The sequence below is a fragment of the Anopheles moucheti genome (assembly GCF_943734755.1).
Source record: "Anopheles moucheti chromosome X unlocalized genomic scaffold, idAnoMoucSN_F20_07 X_unloc_26, whole genome shotgun sequence".
Taxonomy (NCBI): Eukaryota; Metazoa; Arthropoda; class Insecta; order Diptera; family Culicidae; genus Anopheles; species Anopheles moucheti.
In genome coordinates this window covers 35,001-47,500 of record NW_026453533.1, presented here as the reverse complement: position 1 = coordinate 47,500, position 12,500 = coordinate 35,001, and positions in this window count along the sequence as shown.

Here is a 12,500-nt window from a genome sequence, read left to right as displayed (position 1 = left end):
GCCTCGTTCCGTCTCTCGTTTCGAGCCGCTACGATGTGCTCGTGAGCCGCGTCTAGCCGCTGAGATGCTGCCACCATCTCCTCGTGCGCGCTGGTTGCCCGCTCCACGTACCAGTCCTGCTGGAGCGCCACGGTGATACGGCGTGCAGCCTCACACACGTTGCTCCAGTTTTCCTGGCTTAGCAGCAGGTACGCCTGAAGGTTTTGAGGGGTGACAGAGGCAGTGTCTCCCTCCTCCATCAGCTCGCCTCGCACATCCGCAAAGCGCGGGCAGTGAAAAAACGCGTGCTCCGCCGTTTCCGGGACCCCCGGACATCGTGTACAGTCCGGTGACGGCGAAAGGTGTTTTACGTGGAGGTAGTCATGGAAAAATCCATGACCCGACAGCACCTGGGCGAGATGGAAGGTCATCTCCCCGTGGCGCCTGTCCCTCCACGCCGCGATGTTCGGTATCACCGTGTGTGACCACGCGGTGAAGCGGCTCGTCGGGGCCAGCTCATCCCACTCCACCTGCCACTGTTCGACGGTCCGTCGCCGCTCCTCTGCTCGCACCTCCTGCGTGCTGATGCCCGGCTGCTGGTTACGCTGGTAACACCTTGCATCTTCCTCGATCAGCAGACAGATCGGGACCACGTTGGCCAGCACCGTTGCCACCTCGTTCCGCACCGTAACGAAAGTGCGGGCGACCGGCCGTGCGTATAGTCCCTGCACGCGGTTGAGCTGTCTGCGACACGCCCGGAGCTGGACCGCCTCGTGCCAAATGGGAGCAGCGTAGCGGAGGGTGGAGTCCACCACTGACGCCAGGAGACGCCGCTTCGCACTCGTTGGCCCGCCGTGGTTGCGGAGCAGCCTGGAAATCGCCTGTGCCACTCGGAGCGCCTTCGACGTGGCCTGCTCGACGTGTGGCTTCCACGACAGGTGGTCCTCGATGATGACCCCGAGGTACTTTAGAGTACGGGTCGGCATCTTCTCCACTCCGCTGACGCTCACCGGGACACGGGTGTTGTCTCGCCGCATGGTGGACACGATGATCAGTTCGGTTTTGGCCGGAGCAATCTCCAGATGGTGTTGTGCCATCCACGAACTAATCACCGCAATCGCCGTCTCTGCTGCTCGCGTCGCTGCTTCAGGTGTAGTCCCCTCCGCCAGCACCGCGATGTCGTCCGCGAAGCCGATCACTTCAGCACCCTCGGGCAGCTCCAGCCGAAGCACACCGTCGTACATAGCGTTCCACAACGTTGGGCCCAGTATTGAGCCCTGTGGAACGCCTGCCGTGATCGTACGCCGCACTGGTCCCTCGCTGGTCTCGTACACCAGCCTCCTCTCAGAGAAGTAGCTGCGCAGGATTCTCTGGAGGGCTGTAGGGACCTGCAGCTTCTGCAGGGCAGCCGCAATCGCCTTCCAGCTCGCGGAATTAAAGGCGTTCCTCACGTCCAGCGCTGCCACCGCCAGACAGCGAGGGTCCCGCTGGTTGGTGCGATGGAATGTCCTTGCGTGCTGCCCCCGCTCGACTACTCGTTCGATGGCCTGGATGGTTGACCGGCCTCGCCGGAACCCGTGCTGGTTTGGCGACAGACGAGGCGCGTCGCTGTCCTCCAAGTGGTCGTTCAGCCGATCTAGGATCAGCCGTTCGAACCCCTTGGCGACTGCTCCCAGCATGAGCAGCGGGCGGTATGACGACGGATCGCCCGGCTGCTTTCCCGGCTTCGCGATCAGCACGAGACGAGCCTCCTTCCACTCCGCAGGAAACTCGCCCTGTTCGAGCAGCTGGTTGTAGACTTTCGCGAACACCTCCGGATGCTTCCTCATCGCCGCCTTCACTGCGGCGTTGGGTATGCCGTCCAACCCTGGCGCCTTCGAGGGAGCCATCCGCTCGGCCAGCGACAGGATCTCCGCGACCGTGACCGGCCTCAGAGCCTCGTGTGAGGCAGCACACGCTTCGATGTCTGGCCACTCAAATGCTGGATGCTCCGGAAACAGCGCGTCGACGATCGGGTCGAGTACGGCTCGGTCCGTTTCCGGTGGCGCCCTGCTGCGCAGTTTCGCTCGCACCACTTTGTACCCGAGTCCGAACACCTCAGCTTCAACACAGTCGATCAGCTCCTGGAGGCTGCTTTCTTTGCTGCTCTTTATTTCAGCCTTCAGCAGACGGCGGCAATCCTGCAGCCTGGCAGATGTCGCTGCACGCTCCGACAGTTGGGCTCGGCAATGAGCGGCCTCCGCTGCTTCGCACTCCTCCCTCAGGCGCTCGATCTCTGGAGACCACCAGTACATCTGGGGCTTGCGGTGGAAAGTGGCCCCATGCACTCTCTCCAAGGTCTCATCGCACGCCTGGGTGAGTCCGCCGATCAGCCCCTCCGGTGTATCGACCTGTTCGAAGTGGCCGTGTGTGAGGGCGATGTCGAAGCACCTCCTGTCGAATTGCGCCGTCTTCCACCGGGTCCCGGCGTGTCTGGCTGTCCCATCGCTGGCTGCTGTCCGGCTTCGCTGCTGCTGGCCTCGTCGCGTGGAACGTTGACCCGGAACGTCCACCTGAAACTCAACGTAGGCGTGATCGCTACCGGAGAATCGGCTCAGCACTCGCCATGTGCCCGGCCTCGCGATGGATGGGCTAGCGAATGTAACGTCGATCACGCTTTCTCGCGCCGCCCCGTTGCCCTTGAACGTGGGCACGTTGCCACGGTTGAGCGTCTGCAGCGACAGCTGCTCCACCACACTCAGGAGATCCTGCCCCTTCTGGGTAGTGCGCGCGCTCCCCCATTCCTCGTTCCACGCATTAAAGTCGCCGGCCAGGACGGATGTTGTGTGTCCGACGAGCGACATTTCCACCGCACCGAGGAAGCTCTCGAATTCCGCGGGACCGCTGCTGGGGGACACGTAACAGCTGGCAAACGTGACTCCTGCTATGGTGGCCACCACTAGTCCCGGGGCGACGCTCCCCCACAAACGCTGAATTGGATAGGCGCCCGTTGCGATGATCGCCACGCCCTGCTCCACATCAACGGCCCACCGCGGGTCGTCGCGAGGCGGCCGATACAGCTCGCAGGCGAGCACCACCTGAACCTCGAGCTCGCGAGCCGTCTGCAACATCAGGTCTTGTGCTGCCTGACATCGCCCGAGGTTCACCTGCAGCACTCTCAGCGCCGGCACGTCGGGTGTCCCACCCGATGCGGTCCCCCGCAGGCGGCACAGCAGACCTCCGCCGTGCAGCTCTTCGCCTGATGGTCCGGCTTCCCGCAGCGAATGCAGCAAGCCGAGCGATCCGTCTCGCTCTTGCACGCCGCCCGGATGTGCCCCGTCTCCAGGCACCTGAAGCAGCGTTGCTGACGCGCCTGCAGTTGCGTCACTTGCTCGATCAGGCAAGACGTGAACTTGATCTTCACGTGCTCGCCCACCAGCTTCTCCGCTACCTTGACCGGTACCCGAACTATCGCCACCTTCGTGCTGTCCCACGCAGGTCGCAGACGAACCGAGGTCTCCTCCACGGTGATATGGCACAGATTGGACAGTGCCATCGCCACATCGGCCTCCTTCGCTAAAGGGTCGATCGCTGCAATTTTGATTTCCGTCGTCGGCGTCACCAGTCGAGCTGAGGCCGACAGCTCCGTTTTTTCGCAGACCTCCTTTATGGTCTGCAGGACTCCTGCAGCGTCCGCGCCTTCGTTCAGCTCCATCACCAACCTGGAGCGTGTGGTGCGTCGTCCTACACCGAGGGCTTCCTGGTGCTTCTCCATTTCTGGAGCCGCTCGCACCGCCTGGTATACCTCCAGCCAGGTTTGCCCCTCGCCTGGGGCGATTTCTACCGCGTCCGGCTTCGCTTTACGCTGCCGCTGGCGCTGTCCTCCTCGTTGTGTTGCAGGCTGGCTGCGCCGAGCCTGTTGTCCCTGCTGTTGCTGGGGCTGCTGTCGTGATGGCCCAGCGAACGCCTGTCGCTGAACCTCCGCCCGTCGTTGCGGTAGTTCCGGCCACTGCTGCTGCTGCTGCTGCTGTTGCTGCTGCTGCTGCTGCTGCTGCCGGCTCGTTGTTTGGCGTGCTGGTTTGCGACGCACCACCTCGGACCAAGAGCCGCCTTCCTGGTCCGGAAGTGGAGCTGCCGTTGCCATCGCCGCTCCTTGCTGGTGCTGCTGCTGCCTCCATTGCTGCTGCTGCTGCTGCTGCTGCTGCTGCTGCTGCTGCTGCTGCTGCTGCTGCTGCTGCTGCTGCTGCCGCCCTGAACGCTGGCCACCACCGTAGCCTAGCGTCTGCGCCAGCAGTTCTTGGAGGCTGGCGCGCTCCTCCTTCAGCTCATGGCGCAGACGCTCGTTTTCCTCACGAGCCACCGTCTCACGCATGCGGGCTTCCTCCCTGACCAGCTTCGTCTCCTGCCTGGCCTGTTCTGCCATCGCCTCCATCTGCTGCCGGAGCATCGTTATCTCCTGCTGCAGACCGGCGATCGTTGCACGCAGCTGTTCATTGGACAGCGACGAATCGTTCAGGAGCTGTCGGAGCTCCGCCATGTCCGAGATTCCCTGCTTCGTTGCCGTCGCCGAGACTCGCGTAAGCATAACTTTCGGCTCAACAGCCGAAAGGGACCGCCCCACCCTTTCGTCGGTGGACTCCGACCTGAGTCGCGTGGTGCGAGTTGTCGCCATTACTGACGCCCCACTTCAACTCTCCCTTGCGGGAGGACGCTAATAGCGGGCCAAGGAGAGGTTTTTCCGGCCTGGTGAAGTAAGGGAAGATGGTAGGAGGACGAGTGGGTGCGCGTTGAACTCGTCTCGTCAAGCCGCTTCTTTTGATACCGCTCTTTGTGGGGTGGCGATAAAATTTTCCGCGGAAAATCGCGAAAAACCGCTTCCTGGGTGGTTTTTCCGCTCTAGGGGGGTGGGGGTGGGTGGTATGGTGGTGGGGGGGTATTTTCCCGACTCCCCTCTTGAAAACTCGTCGTTTGATACCCCGCACGACGGTATCAGGGCGAAAATTTTCTTCTTCGGAAAAACGCTTTTCCGCCCGTATCTTTCTGGATGTTGCGAAAATCACTTTTCCGGCGACGGTTTTGGAAGTGATAATTCACCCAGCAACTTTCTTCCAAACACCCGGGAGCTCTACCTCCGCTCCTTGGCCGGGAAAATCGCCAAAAACCGCTTCCTGGGTGGTTTTTCCGCCCTAGGGGGGTGGGAGTGGGTGGTATGGTGGTGGGGGGGTATTTTCCCCGACTCCTCTCTTGAAAACTCGTCGTTTGATACCCCGCACGACGGTATCAGGGCGAAAATTTTCTTCTTCGGAAAAACGCTTTTCCGCCCGTATCTCTCTGGATGTTGCGAAAATCACTTTTCCGGCGATGGTTTCCGATGTGAAAATTCACCCCGCAACTTTCTTCCAAACACCCGGGAGCTCTACCTCCGCTCCTTGGCCGGGAAAATCGCGGAAAACCACTTTTCGCGGGGGTTTTCCGGGGCTGGGTGGCGGGTGGGTGGTGCTAGGGGGGGGAAACCGCGTTTCCCCCACTCCTCTTTTCGAGACGCGTCGTTAGACACCCCACACGATGGTATTGGGCCGAAAATGTCACACACACAAATTTCACACACACACAAAGAGCGGTGAAATTTCGTCCGGGAGTGCCCCTCCGGGAGCGCTAGCGCTCCAGCAGGGGGGTGATTCGTCCGGAAGTTTTTTTCCTCGCTCTTTTTCACACACACGCCGCCATTTTCGACGAGCACGTAGTTTTCTTTGTCCGCGAATAACTCCCTGAGTTTTTGTCCGATTTCCACGAAATTTTCAACACTTATTCTTTACTGTAGAGCGCAACTTTTAAGACACCTTTCAGCCGAATCGATCCGCAATGTTCGGAGTTATACAGGTGTGAAATTTCACAACAAAAACACCTGCCGTTCCGCGAACTCCATCAATTCGGCCAATGTTTCTTCACCAAAAGGTGTGGCCTGGTGAGGCCCACGAAGTGTCACTATCACTTTTTCGATATCTTCACTCTTTCGCACAATATGTCACAAAAACCGTTTCGTTGAATAACACACGCAAGGGGGGGCGTGGGGCCACCAAATTCGCAGGGGGGGTTCCGGAGGGTATCTCCAACTTTACTGCAAACTTTCGCACCGGTCAAACGCAAATTGCGGCACTTTTGCTCTGAAACACGGAGGAACGCGGATTTCCGTCTGCTCTCTCTGGAGGCTCGCACCAGACTACACAGGGATAACTGGCTTGTGGCCGCCAAGCGTTCATAGCGACGTGGCTTTTTGATCCTTCGATGTCGGCTCTTCCTATCATTGTGAAGCAAAATTCACCAAGCGTAGGATTGTTCACCCTTTCAAGGGAACGTGAGCTGGGTTTAGACCGTCGTGAGACAGGTTAGTTTTACCCTACTGGTGTGTGCTGTTTGCCGCTATCTTAACGGAATTCCTGTGCAGTACGAGAGGAACCACAGGTACGGACCACTGGCTCAATACTAGTTCGACCGGACTTTGGTATGACGCTACGTCCGCTGGATTATGCCTGAACGCCTCTAAGGTCGTATCCAATCCGAGCTGATAGCGCTTCTCAAACCCATTAGGTGATCGGAAGCTAGCGGGCTTAACAACCCTCCGAGATCCGTCGGTGCTGCCCCGCGCACACTGACGTCTCATCCCCGCTATAGCACTAGACTGAGCCGCAACGGGCGGGAGCACGCTGCACGTGGAAGTACCTTACCACAGGGAACCCTGGTGGCTGTGTTTCCGTCGACCGTGGATACAACTAGTTTCGACACCTTCGACCGCCCGCAAACGACGGGACTACAGGCTGGGAGCTGCGAGTTGTAGAGATGCGTTCGCATCGATCCTCTCAGGCGACCCATGCTTGCTGGTGCTCGCGTTCACTTTGGGAATGGAGTGTTCGCGAGAGTGATTGTTGTGTTGTGTGTGTACAGTTGGTGCTTGCGTGCACTCCCATAGTGGAGTGTTCGCGAGCTTAAAACGCTAAGTCCCGATTAATACTCTCCTCGCAACATTATGTGCGTGGCTCCACGCCAAGTGGGATTAGCGGTGCGAAACGCGATTGGTAAAGTCGATGGTGATGTGCGTACCAACAGGCGATTTGTTAAGTCAAATGCGAACTGTGGTGCAACAGGCAATGTGTGTTTATTATCAGGTGTTGTTGGAAGTCAATACGATTTGACTTTCAAAAATTTTTCTAAGTCCCGATTTTTTTTCTCGTCGAGTAACTACAATGCACTATTTCTATCGCAGCGGACTTGTTGTTCATGGCCTTAATGATCGCGAACGAACACGTATTCGCAAAAAAATTTTTGTATGAAAAAGTCACCACTCGGGTACCTCCATACAAAAGTACCAAGTTCGGGTCGAGTGGTCGATGGACGTCGAAGGTGAAAATTTTTCATCATCGAAAATTTTTTCCAAAGTTGAACCAAATGGGCCCTAGAGTATGAAAAGTGAAACCACGGATCGATTTGAGAAATAAAAATTTTTGTATGAGAAAGTCACCACTTGGGTACCTCCATACAAAAGTACCAAGTTCGGGTCGAGTGGTCGATGGACGTCGAAGGTGAAAATTTTTCATCATCGAAAATTTTTTCCAAAGTTGAAGCAAATGGGCCCTAGAGTATGAAAAGTGAAACCACGGATCGATTTGAGAAATAAAAATTTTTTGTATGGGAGGGCCCCTGCTAGAACATTTTTCCTAAGTGCGACCATTTTACCCGGTGAGTCAAAAAAAAATTTTTTTTTCTCGGTGACTCAAAACATCAATTTTAGACTCCCCTGAGTATGAAAAGTGAAACGAAAATCATTTTTGAGAAGAAAAAATTTTTGTATGGGAGGGCCCCTGCTAGAACATTTTTCCCAAGTGCGTCGATTTTGGGTCGCCGACACAAGCTCGGGTCAAAAATTTTTTTTTTCTCGGTGACTCAAAACATCAATTTTAGACTCCCCTGAGTATGAAAAGTGAAACGAAAATCATTTTTGAGAAGAAAAAATTTTTGTATGGGAGGGCCCCTGCTAGAACATATTTCCCAAGTGCGTCGATTTTGGGTCGCCGACACAAGCTCGGGTCAAAAAAATTTTTTTTTCACGGTGACTCAAAACATCAATTTTAGACTCCCCTGAGTATGAAAAGTGAAACGAAAATCATTTTTGAGAAGAAAAAATTTTTGTATGGGAGGGCCCCTGCTAGAACATATTTCCCAAGTGCGTCGATTTTGGGTCGCCGACACAAGCTCGGGTCAAAAAAATTTTTTTTCACCGTGACTCAAAACATCAATTTTAGACTCCCCTGAGTATGAAAAGTGAAACGAAAATCATTTTTGAGAAGAAAAAATTTTTGTATGGGAGGGCCCCTGCTAGAACATTTTTCCCAAGTGCGTCGATTTTGGGTCGCCGACACAAGCTCGGGTCAAAAAAATTTTTTTTTCTCGGTGACTCAAAACATCAATTTTAGACTCCCCTGAGTATGAAAAGTGAAACGAAAATCATTTTTGAGAAGAAAAAATTTTTGTATGGGAGGGCCCCTGCTAGAACATATTTCCCAAGTGCGTCGATTTTGGGTCGCCGACACAAGCTCGGGTCAAAAAAATTTTTTTTCACCGTGACTCAAAACATCAATTTTAGACTCCCCTGAGTATGAAAAGTGAAACGAAAATCATTTTTGAGAAGAAAAAATTTTTGTATGGGAGGGCCCCTGCTAGAACATTTTTCCCAAGTGCGTCGATTTTGGGTCGCCGACACAAGCTCGGGTCAAAAAATTTTTTTTTTCACGGTGACTCAAAACATCAATTTTAGACTCCCCTGAGTATGAAAAGTGAAACGAAAATCATTTTTGAGAAGAAAAAATTTTTGTATGGGAGGGCCCCTGCTAGAACATATTTCCCAAGTGCGTCGATTTTGGGTCGCCGACACAAGCTCGGGTCAAAAAAATTTTTTTTTCACGGTGACTCAAAACATCAATTTTAGACTCCCCTGAGTATGAAAAGTGAAACGAAAATCATTTTTGAGAAGAAAAAAATTTTGTATGGGAGGGCCCCTGCTAGAACATTTTTCCCAAGTGCGTCGATTTTGGGTCGCCGACACAAGCTCGGGTCAAAAAAATTTTTTTTTCACGGTGACTCAAAACATCAATTTTAGACTCCCCTGAGTATGAAAAGTGAAACGAAAATCATTTTTGAGAAGAAAAAAATTTTGTATGGGAGGGCCCCTGCTAGAACATTTTTCCCAAGTGCGTCGATTTTGGGTCGCCGACACAAGCTCGGGTCAAAAAAATTTTTTTTTCACGGTGACTCAAAACATCAATTTTAGACTCCCCTGAGTATGAAAAGTGAAACGAAAATCATTTTTGAGAAGAAAAAATTTTTGTATGGGAGGGCCCCTGCTAGAACATATTTCCCAAGTGCGTCGATTTTTGGGTCGCCGACACAAGCTCGGGTCAAAAAAATTTTTTTTTCTCGGTGACTCAAAACATCAATTTTAGACTCCCCTGAGTATGAAAAGTGAAACGAAAATCATTTTTGAGAAGAAAAAATTTTTGTATGGGAGGGCCCCTGCTAGAACATTTTTCCCAAGTGCGTCGATTTTGGGTCGCCGACACAAGCTCGGGTCAAAAAATTTTTTTTTTCACGGTGACTCAAAACATCAATTTTAGACTCCCCTGAGTATGAAAAGTGAAACGAAAATCATTTTTGAGAAGAAAAAATTTTTGTATGGGAGGGCCCCTGCTAGAACATTTTTCCCAAGTGAGTCGATTTTTGGGTCGCGACACAAGCTCGGGTCAAAAAAAATTTTTTTTTCATGGTGACTCAAAACATCAATTTTAGACTCCCCTGAGTATGAAAAGTGAAACGAAAATCATTTTTGAGAAGAAAAAAATTTGTATGGGAGGGCCCCTGCTAGAACATTTTTCCCAAGTAAATTCGATTTTACCCGGTGAGTCAAAAAATTTTGAAAAAAATATTTTGCCAAAATCGTGTTCATTGCCTATTATAAGGGACCAGGTCAGCTCACACGCATTTTTGGAGACCATATGGAAAGTGCGTCTGGGATTGCGGAAATTAAGTTTAGAGTGTTAAATGATGGTTTCGCAATCCCGAAAGGCTCAAAATCCACCCTAAGGTCCCCTGGGTGAAATGTGGTTTCCAAGGTGTGAGCGCTATCGGTGATAGAGTTGGAATGTGATTTCCAGAGCGCAGGGCGACTGGGCTTAGAGCGAAAATCATAGACAAGGGTAAGTATTGGACTGAACGACTCGAAGCAAACGAAAATCATAGACAAGGGTAATGGACTGAACGACTCGAAGCAAACGAAAACCACACACAAGAGTAATGGACTGAACGAATCGAAGCAAACGAAAATCACATACAAGAGTAATGGACTGAACGAATCGAAGCAAACGAAAAACCACAGACAAGAGTAATGGAGTGAACGAATCGAAGCAAACGAAAACCAAAGACAAGAGTAATAGAGTGAACGAATCGAAGCAAACGAAAACCATGAACACAGGGATAACTGAGAACGAACCTACCTATCAGAGCATGTGAAAGCATGGACAAGAGTACTGAAAATCGGACCAAACCTCTAGAAGCACACGAAAATCATGGACAAGAGTACTCAAAAACACGGACCAAACCTATGGAAGCACACGAAAACCATGAACACAGGGATAACTGAGAACGAACCTACCTATCAGAGCATGTGAAAGCATGGACAAGAGTACTGAAAATCGGACCAAACCTCAAGAAGCACACGAAAATCATGGACAAGAGTACTCAAAAACACGGACCAAACCTATCGAAGCTCACGAAAACCATGAACACAGGGATAACTGAGAACGAACCTACCTATCAGAGCATGTGAAAGCATGGACAAGAGTACTGAAAATCGGACCAAACCTCAAGAAGCACACGAAAATCATGGACAAGAGTACTCAAAAACACGGACCAAACCTATCGAAGCTCACGAAAACCATGAACACAGGGATAACTGAGAACGAACCTACCTATCAGAGCATGTGAAAGCATGGACAAGAGTACTGAAAATCGGACCAAACCTCTAGAAGCACACGAAAATCATGGACAAGAGTACTCAAAAACACGGACCAAACCTATGGAAGCACACGAAAACCATGAACACAGGGATAACTGAGAACGAACCTACCTATCAGAGCATGTGAAAGCATGGACAAGAGTACTGAAAATCGGACCAAACCTCTAGAAGCAAACGAAAATCATGGACAAGAGTACTCAAAAACACGGACCAAACCTATCGAAGCACACGAAAACCATGAACACAGGGATAACTGAGAACGAACCTACCTATCAGAGCATGTGAAAGCATGGACAAGAGTACTGAAAATCGGACCAAACCTCTAGAAGCAAACGAAAATCATGGACAAGAGTACTCAAAAACACGGACCAAACCTATGGAAGCACACGAAAACCATGAACACAGGGATAACTGAGAACGAACCTACCTATCAGAGCATGAGAAAGCATGGACAAGAGTACTGAAAATCGGACCAAACCTCTAGAAGCACACGAAAATCATGGACAAGAGTACTCAAAAACACGGACCAAACCTATGGAAGCACACGAAAACCATGAACACAGGGATAACTGAGAACGAACCTACCTATCAGAGCATGTGAAAGTCATGGACAAGAGTACTGAAAATCGGACCAAACCTCTAGAAGCACACGAGAATCATGGACAAGAGTACTCAAAAACACGGACCACACCTCTCGAAGCACACGAAAACCATGAACACAGGGATAACTGAAAACGAACCGAACCTCTCGTAGCAAACGAAAAACATGGACAAAATTATTCGAAACGAACCGAAGCTCGATGCGAAAAACATGGAAAAGCAAGCCCGTAAGTCGCACTATCAAGCCCATAAGTCGCACTATCAAGCCCATAAGTCGCACTATCAAGCCCGTTAGTCGCACTATCAAGCCCATAGGTCGCACTATCAAGCCCGTTGGTCGCACTATCAAAGCCCGTTAGTCGCACTATCAGGCCCATAAGTCGCACTATCAGGCCCGTAAGTCGCACCAAAAAGCCCGTAAATTGCCCTATCAAGCCCGTTAGTCGCACTATCAGGCCCATAAGTCGCACCAACAAGCCCGTAAATTACCCTATCAAGCCCATAAGTCGCACCAAAAAGCCCGTAAATTGCCCTATCAAGCCCATAAGTCGCACCAAAAAGCCCGTAATTCGCACCAAAAAGCCCGTAAATTGCCCTATCAAGCCCGTTAGTCGCACTATCAGGCCCGTAAGTCGCACCATCAAGCCCGTAAATTGCCCGATAAAGCCCGTAAATTGCCCGATCAAGAGCCAGCGCTGCATTGTCGGTTAATCCCGTCGATCGCGCCGGCTATTTCTCAGAAGGTTGTACGGACACCATACCCGGTGGCAAGTACCGCGAAGTTTATAACGCAACAGAACGTTCGCCAGTCGGACACAAGAATTGGAAAAGCTCGTTGTAGTGTACAGGAATCGAACCGAACCTCCTAGCGAGAATAGGG